The 11,674-nt window shown below is 39.4% G+C and overlaps 1 pseudogene; it reads left to right on the plus strand.

Moving 5' to 3' along the window:
* Positions 1-7,249: 7,249 nt before the first annotated feature.
* On the plus strand, positions 7,250-8,553 carry LOC141340787 (uncharacterized; annotated as a pseudogene).
* The last annotated feature ends 3,121 nt before the right edge of the window (positions 8,554-11,674 follow it).

Below are 11,674 nucleotides of genomic sequence, written 5' to 3' on the forward strand. Positions count from 1 at the left end.
ATTGAACCGGGAGCAGCGGCAGTCAGATACGCCAGTGTACACTCGAACCGGAAAAACCAGTCAGGTGTGACATATATGAAATTGCAGTTAGCATCGACAGCTGCCAACATGAGGATAGAAAATCTGCATTTGTAGTTTTGGAATGTACTGCCGCTGTGTGCTGGTGGCTGGATATAAATGTGCTTCCCATCCAGGGAGCCCAAACACTGAGGAAACTGCCAGTTTTCTTCAAAATCTTTGGCAATCTCCAGCCACTCTTCCTCAGTCTTGGGTGTCTGCAAAAAAAAAAAAAAAAAAAAAAAAAGCATAAAATAATTGTTTGGGCTGCTTACTTACCTTGGATGTATAACAAATAAAAAAGTGTAATCACATTTCTCATTGATTTTAGTTAAATCTCCAAAGTAACAGAGACACTTTACTCAGAGTAGACCGCTTATTAATGTAAAATTCTAAATTAAAATTTTAATTTTGTTCTTAAACTGTGAAGTGCATGTGATGTACACTTCAAGAACAAAATTTACAGATAATGTACTCCCCTTGTCATCCAAGATGTTCATGTCTTTCTTTCTTCAGTCATAAAGAAATTTTGGAAGGTTAAAACTCGCGGGCACCATAAAAGTCCACTAGGCCTATATGGAGAGAAAATCTGAAAAACATAACTTCTTTACGACTGAAGAAAGAAAGACATGACCATCTTGGAGGACAAGGGGGTAAGTAAATTAACTGTAAATTTTTGTTCTGGAAGTGAACTTCTCCTTTAAAGGAATAGTTCATCCAAAAATAAAATTGACTCTATGATTTACTCACTCTCAAGCCATTCATGATGTATATTTTTTCTATGTAGGTTTGTCAATTATCAAGTCTGAATTTAACTGAGATTGATAAAGATGTGCTAAAATATCAGACATTGTTGACTGGGACATTTTAAAGTGACATTTGTTTCTATCCTCGCCTGGGATGAGCTTAAACACAGATAGTTTAACAGATTTGTTAAACAGTTTAACAAAATTGGGCAGATCAGTGAAGGTCAATCAGAAGAATGATTTGACCACTATTTAATCATTAAATAATTACCATTGCCTTTCTAGCCTCCTGGGACTGGAGTATCACCTCTGCATTCTCCAGCTCCTCCATGCTGTGCAGAGGCAGTTGCAGTGGCTCTTCAGTCAAGCCCACCACCCCAGCACTTTGGCCACACCTACAGGACTTGCGGAACTCTCGGAAGTCCTGCCGCAGGTCCCTCACCTCCTTCGTCAACTCTGTGACAGTGGTGAGCAGTTTCTGCAAGGTTACATCTATTGACAGGAATAACAAATAGTTTTGGGTTGAGTGCAAAACTTTGCATTCCTTTATTTTGTAATGTAAAAAAGCGTAAAATAAAGAAATGAAGAGTTTGGTTAAAAAAAGGTTTTATCTCCATTTTTAAAAAACATTAAAAAGTCATGTTATTTAATTCTGTAGTTAAGGTAATGTCAATCAAATTGTTATGTTGTTTTGATTGAGTAAAGATAAATAACAATACCCAATTGCAGTTCTACTGAAATTACTTGCGAAACAAAATGTAAAATTATTTATGAAAATTAATGAAAATGGTGGATATAGCATTTTGAAACCAAACTCTTCAAATGGTCAACCCAATTTCAAATATACACGAGGGATGTTAAATGCTATAGGTAGGGGATTCAACCCAGCACCAATCACAATATTTAGTTAGTTTTTAACTGTTCCATAGAGAATGCAAACCACTGTAATATTTAGGTGTTTTAATGCACAAGGCTATTCCGTTCATATATAAATGGAATTCTATAATAATCCCAAGGCACAACAGTTTTGCACTTGCCTTTTAAAAGCTGCCAGGCGGAGTCTTTTGAGTCTGTGACAAATATGGAAGAAAGAGGTTGGAGTTGGGAGGATGGAGAGGGAGAATGCAGAGGGCTGGAGGAGGTTGGTGTGTATGACAAGGGGGGGGGGGGGGGGTTACAGGTTATTATGCTGAATTGGCTTCTCTGCTTACTTTGTTACACAAACCACACTGCGGCCTATGTTACACCCCACCCTTAGCCCTTTAGGGGCAAACAAAAACCCACCATTGACCCAAACTCCTTATAAATAACACCTTTAAAAATCACCCAACCAGTGGGATTTATTAAGATCAATGAAGAAAAATATAATGTCCACAACACTGATTTAGACTCCCATGTTGGACTTTGTGTCATGTATTAGTTTAGTGTCTTGATCTTAATAAATGAAAAAGTTATAGTGTGCACATCCCACCTTCTGGCAGGTGCAGGACAAACTAACTCCAGTGAAGAAAAATGTAATGTCTGCAACACTGATTTAGACTCCCATGTTTAATGAATGCAACGTTTTGACCCTGCTGGGTCTTCAGGCAAAATCTTCATTATATTTTTCTTCACTGGAGTTAATTTGTCCTGCACCTGCCAGAAGGTGGGATGTGCACACTATAACTTTTTCATTTATTAAGATCAAGACACTAAACTAATATGTGACACAAAGTCCAAAGTGGGAGGAGAACGAACAAACACAGGGAACACTACCGTAACACCTACTATACTGTACCTGGGAACAACATTTTTGGAGCTTGGGGATATTTACTCCGAGGTTGATCTTCATCAGAGTCATCCGAATTCTTGTAGATTAGGTTTGGTCTAGAAGTGAACATGGACAAACTATAAATACACTGCATTATTTACATTTGTTCATCTATAGTTTCTGAAATATTCAAAATGTCAACTATTCCGATGTTACAGTAAACATATTTCTGAGGATGGCCATGTGCACATACAATTCAGCAACTTCGCACTGTGAATTTGGAAATTATTACTTCTTTCTCCTTTTCTGAGGCTGTTGGCTCTCCTCCTCTGACTGGATATCAGTGGTGTCACATTGCTGCTTCAAATACCTCTCCAGGCACCTCTCTGCATCCTCAAAGGTATCTACAGACACAGAGTTGTTATGAGATACTGATACAAAGGGCTATGATAAAATGTCAACCCGATTTAACAATACCCACCTCGGCTTATGAGGACCCTGACAGGCTCATAAGTCTGCCAATTTTCTTTTGGTTCATCCCTCCTCCTGATGGCAGCACAAACCTTGCCAGACTCTTTTAGAGGGCATGGAGGCCAGAAAACTTTCTACCCCTGAAGCCATATGTGTGGCACAACTTCTGTTCCACCATTGTGGAACTTTACAAGGCACCACTGCTTCATACTATTTTTATGGTAAAGATAATGGTTGGTTATTAACACATGAACTGATTTTTATGAACTGAACTGATTTTTATGAACTGATTTGTTCAAAAATGATTTACTTTGTATGCATGAGGGGAATGGCTATGAACTCTTTTTTATCGGGGAAAAGTATATATTTGTTTTTTATTATTTGGAGCTTTACAACACCAACACCGCTGCTTAAGTCCCACACTTTGTAACAGCCAATGATGGCTGATTCGAAGGGGTATTGGACATATGATTCATTCTTTGTAAATTTCCTGAAGATCACATATGTTTCCTCAGCTACTTTGATTATGTTGTCAACAAGAGCGATGTCCTCAACTATCTGAATGCAATTATCCCCAAACCTACATGATAAGGTAAAATCTTTAGTTATAACCTTTCTATACTGATCCCCATGTCCCAAATGAGGCACCAATGGACCATCATGATGGAGGTGCATGAATTTATGGCCTTTGTTGATTTGGGGTGTCTGAGGGTCTCTTTCAGAAAGCCTTTGAACTATTTGCTGTAAAGGCAAATGAGGTTTGCGCAGTAAATGTTTCAGTTGGGCCAAATAGTTCTCATAAGGAAAGGCAGCAATGTTATCTAAGGCAGTGGTTCTCAATCCTGGTCCTGGTGGACCCCTGCTCTGCACATTTTACATGTTTCCCTTATTTAACACCTGATTGAGATAATCAGCCTATGAGGAGAGAGATCCATGAACTAAACTAATCAGCTAATGATCTCAGTCAGGTGTGTTAAATAAGGGAGACATGCAAAATGTGCAGAGCAGGGGTCCCCCAGGACCAGGATTGAGAACCACTGATCTAAGGGACCATAGAGATGATATTCTGCTGGTGTGTCAGCTGGTGGACATTGTAAGTTATTTCACTTCTGCCATATAGCTGCCCAAAGTGACTCACAAATGAAATTAGCAATTCGTGAGCACAGTCCACCATTTTCTCTGATGTCCCAGGAGACAAAAGGAGATGCATAGCAACAGAAAACAGCATAAAGTTGTTAAACATCTCCAAAGGAATCGTATCTCTCAGCACTAAAGGGCCAGCGTATAGCATAAAATACCGGAGCTCTGTTGCTTTCCACCTATCAATTTCTGCGAGTTCCCTGGGATTGCGACTGAACTCAGTTGGAGTGTAAGGTGTCAATGCCTTCAACTTCACAGAAATCTCCCCAATTGTTTTACTGCCCAACCTAGTTGCAAGACATTTGCCCCTCATCCATATCTACAGCATTTTTCTGGTTACAAGACAACATAAATGCATGTAGTCCAATGGGAACATTGTCACCATTTTCACTAAACTAACTAGGGGAGATGGCGTTCGACTCAAGTGGTGGTGGTGGAGGCGAAGTCTGCGTCGGCTCTTAATTTAGCATTGACATCAGGAAATGTCATTTTGCCCCGCCATTCACCCACTTGAATGCATTTATCGCAACCTGAGTAACCATTGTGACCCTTGTTTTTTTTAATAAAGGCTCGTGCAGGGGCATCGCAAATGAACAAGCACACTTTTGCCATTAGCTGCTGCCCATTATAAATTAAACCCCTCTCCAGAATGGCCTTAAGGTCCTCAATAAATGGGCCCAAGAATTCCAAGGCACTTTTAGGCTTGCTAAGTCCACAGAAAAGGCCAACAAGGAAGGGAGATCTGGTGTAATCAACATCTACCATTGCAAGAATTGGCCAGAACTGAAGTCTACAGCTTCTGAATAGTGGTAACCCATCTATATTGAACTGCAACTTAAGTGTGTTCAAGTTGGCAGGGAGAGTCAAAGATTTAAGCCTCGACATTAACCCATTGATTAGGCCAAAGTGATAGTATTCCCCACCCTCCATCTTCTTAGTTATTATTTGACCTTGCGTCCTCAGAACTGTCCGAGCATCTTTAGGCAATTCTGGATGAAACACGTGCAAAATGCTCAAAAGTGCAGTTAATGCCACCAGAGAGACTGAAAATGTAGAGGCCCAAAATCTCAGACCAGTCATCAAAAACTCTGTAGTTGGAGTTTCAGTATCATCTGAATCAATATGAGTTGTGTCTATTGACTCATGGGTCTCACTGAATTCTGAACTTGGCTCATAGTTCCCTATAACTGGTAGCTCCTCTACAACTGAGTGACTAGAGGTTGAAACAATTGGATCCACCACTTCCCTTGGGCACTCTACATGTTCCGATACTGTGTCAGTCTTGCCTTGCATATTTGTATTATTAAAGGTCTCCTCAAATTGCTGTAGTATCTCTGACTCTGTGACCTTAAGCATTGACCTACATTTGCGCCTCTTTGACCAGCGTGATGCCATTGTGAGTGCATGTGGTGTGCAGAATCAGAAACAGATATTTTAAGATTCTCAGATGAGGCTTATTATACTAAAGACTTGCTTACTTGAAAAACGATGTGGATTTATGATCTGAAAAAAAAGGACAAAAAGTAAATCACAGTGTCAGTAAACAGCAATTTAATTCAGAATCATCCACTGCCCTGATTATTTCCCCACAAAGCAGATGATAACATGTTCTTTTAAACTGGGCTTGCAAAGGTTTTTCTAAAGACTGAACAATTTTTATTCATGAATAATGGACTCCGTTCACTACAATTACAAGTTTTTTGAAAACGATGTTGTGTGCACAATGTTATTATTGAAAACGGAGAGGAGGAAATATTTGTTTCTCTAAATACCCGGCTATGTGTAAATGTGGCCTTATTGTCACTTGATTTGGCTCAAAATATGTCAGACTAACTGAAATAAGCCTGACTTATTTGATAAACTTGTTTTATGGAACACCCCCCAGGGCTGCCCAACCCTGTTCCTGGAGATCTACCTACCTGCTGACTTTAGTTCCAGCCCTGCTCCAACACAGCTGTCTGTATTATCACGTGCTACCTAAGAGATTAATTAGCTGGTTCAGGTGTGTTTGATTAGGATTGGAGCTGAACTTTGTAGGATGGTAGATCTCCAGGAACAGGGTTGGGCAGCCCTGATCTAGACCCACATACCCACAGGGGATAATCTGTGTGAGAAGATGAGCGTGCCTCATCAGTGTTTGATTTACTTGTGGTTTGTTTAGTTTAGCTAACACTCATTTTTTGAGTTTTGAGTTTGCACTGTTATTAAAGAGAAAGTTTTATTCAGTTTTTTAAATGGCCTAAGCCACAATAGGGGATGGGGGCGTGACATCACCGCTCTAGCATCGTGTTGACTGATGGGAAAAATCGTCATATAGTGTTGTGAAGCGCTGACACCGCTGCGGAAGTTTTCAGCATGGGAATAACCTAATGTGTTGTCGGATGTAATGTCCGTTCACACGATCAACGGGGCAAAAAAATAGAGAACGGACTTTCTTTCTTTCTATTGTTTCCCGGCCTGGAAACACAATGAAGGGAGTCATGTGTCCGACGTAACCAAGCCAAAGCGGATGGCATGGATATCCGCAATAAGGCGCACGGACATACACTTCGCAGACATCCCGAGATCACTAAAAGTGTGTTCCAGACATTTTCATTCAGGTATGTGTATAACATTAACTTTGCAAATGATTATGTGTTCTCGTTTTGTTCTGTTCCTGAGAAGAGTAACGTTAGTCATAGATTCCTTATTGTCGACATTGAATCAAAATGAGCAAGCTAAGTTAGGCAAGTTCAAATAAAGTGTGCTAAAGGAATGTGATCAAAATAAAACACACACAGATGTTCCGAGATGTAACCCAGTCATAACTAGAAAGCTATTTTTGATCACTGTGAGTGAAGCAAAAGAAATTATCTTAATAACACTTGTATGTTTGCCACATAAGTTCAGTTGGAAGTATGTAGTGTGTGTGTATATTTATATACGTGTGTGTGTGTGTGTGTGTGTGTGTGTGTGTGTGTATAATTATATACAAAAAATACATACACACATTTATGTATGTGTACATGGCATTCCTACTGTTGGTCGCAATAATTTGTTTCAGTATGGATACTTTTATCTCCCTAAAGGTAAACCAGCATATGAAATGAACAAATCTCATTCAGACTGGGCTTCTACCCTGAACCTCGGACATTCTGAAGTCACAGCTACAGTCTCAGATCGTCATGCCCGCAGACAAAGTAGACATCATTTGAGAGAATCTGGGGGAGGAGGCCAAAATGAACAAAACATTAATGAAGATGAGAGAGATCGAGTCCAAGAAAATCCAGGAGCTGCAGAAGAAGAGGGATTTGGGGATCAAACAGAGGCAGAAGCTCTGGATGAAGAGGAGTATGGAGAACAAACAAAAACAGACACACCAGCTGCTAAGAGACTAAGAGCAGAATGCCAGTTCTGTGAGCAAAGCAGTGCAGAAGTAACCCGTCTTTTGCAGGAAAATAGGGAGCTGAGGTCTGAGCTTAACAAGTTGAAGATGAAGAGTTTTTCAGAGACAATACAGAGAAGGTGCGATATTATACAGGACTCCCATGTTTTGCAATTTTATTGTCAATGTTTACTACTGTTAAGCCCTTCCTGCCAGTTGCAAAGAAGCTGTCACAATTTCAAATGATGTTATTGACACATTCGTCTAAGGCTCGATCTTCCAATCCAGCATCTTTCACACATTTTTTGATGTGTCATGTAGAACTCTTTCTGCTACCTTCGCAGATACAATGTGCTCAATGCACGCCTTACTCCCTTGTTGTACTGGTCTGAGAGACACTGTTTACAAGCCACAATGCCACATCAATTTTTGGAACCTTTTGGAAAACGTGTTGCAATTATAGTTGACTGCTTTCAAATTCGTACAGAGAGACCGTCAAATTTAATGGCACGCGCAGAATCTTTTTCTCATTACAAAGGTACACACACAATGAAATACTTGATAGGAATTACCCCCCAAGGCCAAATTTCATTTATTTCAAAGGGATGGGGGGGACGAGCATAACGACAAACACATTAACCGAGAATTGTGGGCTTCTTAACAAACTGTTGCCTCATGATTTAGTGTTAGCGGACCAAGGATTTGATATTAAAGACAGTGTGGGAATGATGTGCGCAGAAGTTAAACTTCCTGCATTCACCAAAAGCAGATGTCAACTCGATGCTAGGGATTTGGAGGGCACACGTGCTATAGCACACCTTAGGTTACATGTAGAAAGGGTAATCGGTAGCTTGCGCAATAATTACACACTATTACATAACACAATACCAATTAGTTTGTTGCTTCCCTACAAGGATGAAGAATGGACCCTTCTTAATAAGATAGTTAATGTTTGCAGTATTCTAGTTAACATGTGTCCAAGTGTTGTTGTAAAGCCAGAAGAAACAGAAAAGTGTGCATGTTGAATGGTAAACACCCCAGGAGATAAAAAATGAAACAATTTTTGGTTTCTGTTAGGTGTGAAAATGTGTGGTACACTCCTGAGATTGAACATGTTTGTGTATACCTTCTTTAGAATGAACATATGCTATTTGTACATGAAATACTTCAAATGAAAATGGATGACAGTTTGATTAAAAATATATTTTAATAAAAACATCTTCTGCAAAGTGCAACATTTAATTTCTTGTGCTTCTTGTGAGGAACTACTTTTAAACACTGAATTTCAAGCAAAAAAAATTCAAGTAACGTGTTTATACTTAAGTAAAAGTCAATAGTAAAAGTAGTAATAGTCAAGTAAAACAATTCATTAAAAAAAACTCTTAACTGAGTGATAGTAAAAAAGTACAATTCATTCACAAACAACAGCTACTTCTTTACTACTGCTCTCTTTCACTTGGAACATAAGGCTGCATTTCCTTTGAGTAATATTTTACTACAAGCTCTGGGAGACACACTTTCTTGAAGAGTTCTTGTGCTTTCTGTAGACGAGGTTCTCAGAACTCCTGGTCTGGAAAGACACGCAGCACAGTGAAATCATTTTCAGTCCAAACAACAAAATCACAGTGATTTGATTGTGTGACGAAAATCTGTGTCTGAGTCTGTGTGTAAAAGCGGTGGTCTCTTTTCAACTGAAGGTTGTTTGAGCACAGCTGGAGACAAAAGTCCTTGTCTTTCATGTCCAATGCCTGCTGGATGCTACAGGTCTGATACTTGAAAGGACATTTCACCTCCAGGCAGCCCTTCCCACAGAATTCACACATGGTCAGGCCATCCGGTGTTATCCGGTGTGTGACGCTGTTAATTATGAAGCCACACGGTTCGCTTTTGAAGTTTATGTGAGATGAAGCTCTGGATTCAAGGTAAGCCTTTCTTGCCTCACCCTCATGACTGATTCCCCATCTGGTTTGGACAGTTGATACTGTGTGCTGTGTGTGTGTGGGAAACACACCTGCTTCAAAACCGTGTGGGATGGCCTCTCCAGAGAGGTGCCATATACAGCATGCATTTTTGACGCTGTAATTCTTCCACTTCTATAATCATACCATGCAGACGATAGATGCTATTGCCTGGTGCACACTTCTATAGCTGCTGCTTGTCAGTCACACAGTTTACAGCATCCACATGCTTTTTACAGGCCAGTAGGACAGCGGACCGGTCACTGGCATCTATGCTTTCATCATAAAGGGATTTTGCCATGCATGGAGGTAAAGCAGAGGATGGTGCAGCAGCTGTGTGCTGTGTGTATTGTGCATAGTACTTCTCCATACCTGACAAACCAACGGCCTTGCTATGGTGAAGTAACGTATCAAGAAGTGGTGATAAATCTTCAAGATTACCAGGAGGAGTATTCCGTTTCTGTGCCTGACTCCTTATAGCGGGTGCTGTGGACTGCGTATTTATTCGCTGGTTTAATGTCTATTCGCTGATCTAAAGTCTTCCTTTGTGCTGAGGAGGAGGTGTAGTTGATCCTAAATTCCACTTCTGGGTGAATCTTGCTTAACTCCCTGAGGCCGGCTGTATCGCCGGCGATACCAGCTCATTTTTTTTTAGATCAGCGCAAAAGACACTAAAAATGCTCTGTCGGTTTTAGTCATACAAATTAGAGAAATACATCATTGGAAACTGTAAAGTGTGTACTTTTATTTGTGCACACTCACAAGAACAGCAGAAAGTTGTGCTTTTTTATTTAGAATAAAGAAAACAAACAGGGTGATTTCTGTTTTCTCTGTCTCAGCGAACTGCTTTTAGAAATGCGTCACTTAAATCATTCAAACTCGGTGAATACTCAGCACACAAACAGAAAAGTGGTATCTACTGAAAGCTTGAGATTTATGCTTTTAAACGAAGTAAGTTTGATCAAAAACAAATAATCTGTGATAAATTAATCTATATGAAACCAAGGAGATGTCTAGTCTATCCAGTTCCAACTAATTATCTCTAATGTGACCGCGCCCACTAGCGACATTCCTTTAGATATGCAAATTAGCCATGTGCCACAAGCGCGGCAAGGACCGGGGTATCTGTACGCGAGGAAACTCCCACATCACCGCTACAAAGCAACATGAACCGAAACAAAGCAACATGACTTCAAGTTCATCTTGGTTACAGTTTGTTTCTGAATGAAGATATGCTGTGAGGAATTAGACTTATATTTACCAGGATCACAAGAAGGACGCGATGCAACTCAAACCCAGCAGGAGGAGACATTTACATGAGTAAGTCTTACTTTCATTTTCCTACTAGCTTTCGCTGTTATTTACTTTGACAAAACGTGTACACATTTTACTAGTTAGACTTATTCCAAACTAAAATGAAACATTATGAAGTACGTTTGATTGCATTGCATCTCTCACGATGCCAGGATATTTATAATGTTCTAGAAAAACGATGTGATTATGACTGTGAGATGCATTTATGACGATATGTTTATGACCAAAGAATCATACTTATTTATTTATTTTATTGTATAACAGTAGGGTGTAAAAGTAATATGTGTGCTTACACTGAATGTATGTTTACATCACGTTTATTAGTAATATAGTGCTAAACAATAATTATTAGTTTCTCAGATATTACATGTCCTTTTTTACATTAGTACAAATGCTAGAATCTATGACTATATACTATATACCAGTTATTCCCCTGTAAAGGGAAGTGTGTCCAACCTTTGCCTGGTAGTGTATGTGTGTGTATTTATTTATTATAGATGCTCCTAATATGAATAGGCTCACAGATGTTTTGCTTTTGTTGTTTTTAGTGCTCAGAAACCTGCTCAACAGATGAATCTTGCTGTCCTTTCCTTGAGTCTCTTCAAACTGTTTTCCTCTGTGAGCGCTGTACAAACTTCAGATGATACAGATAAAAATACAGTACAAATACAGATATTTAAAGTGCACACACTTTAATATCAGGTAAGATTTACTTGTTTTATTTGTTGAACTGAATTCAGAAAAAGTTTTCAGAAATGCCACAAAGTCTGTGCACATCTGTGTGGTTAGATGAGGGAGCTCAATATTGTGTCTTTGACCTTCATTATGTATGTTTTGATTATACTGTGTTGTAAATAAAATACAAATAATCTAA

Source organism: Garra rufa, chromosome 8 (assembly GCF_049309525.1).
Source record: "Garra rufa chromosome 8, GarRuf1.0, whole genome shotgun sequence".
NCBI lineage: Eukaryota > Metazoa > Chordata > Actinopteri > Cypriniformes > Cyprinidae > Garra > Garra rufa.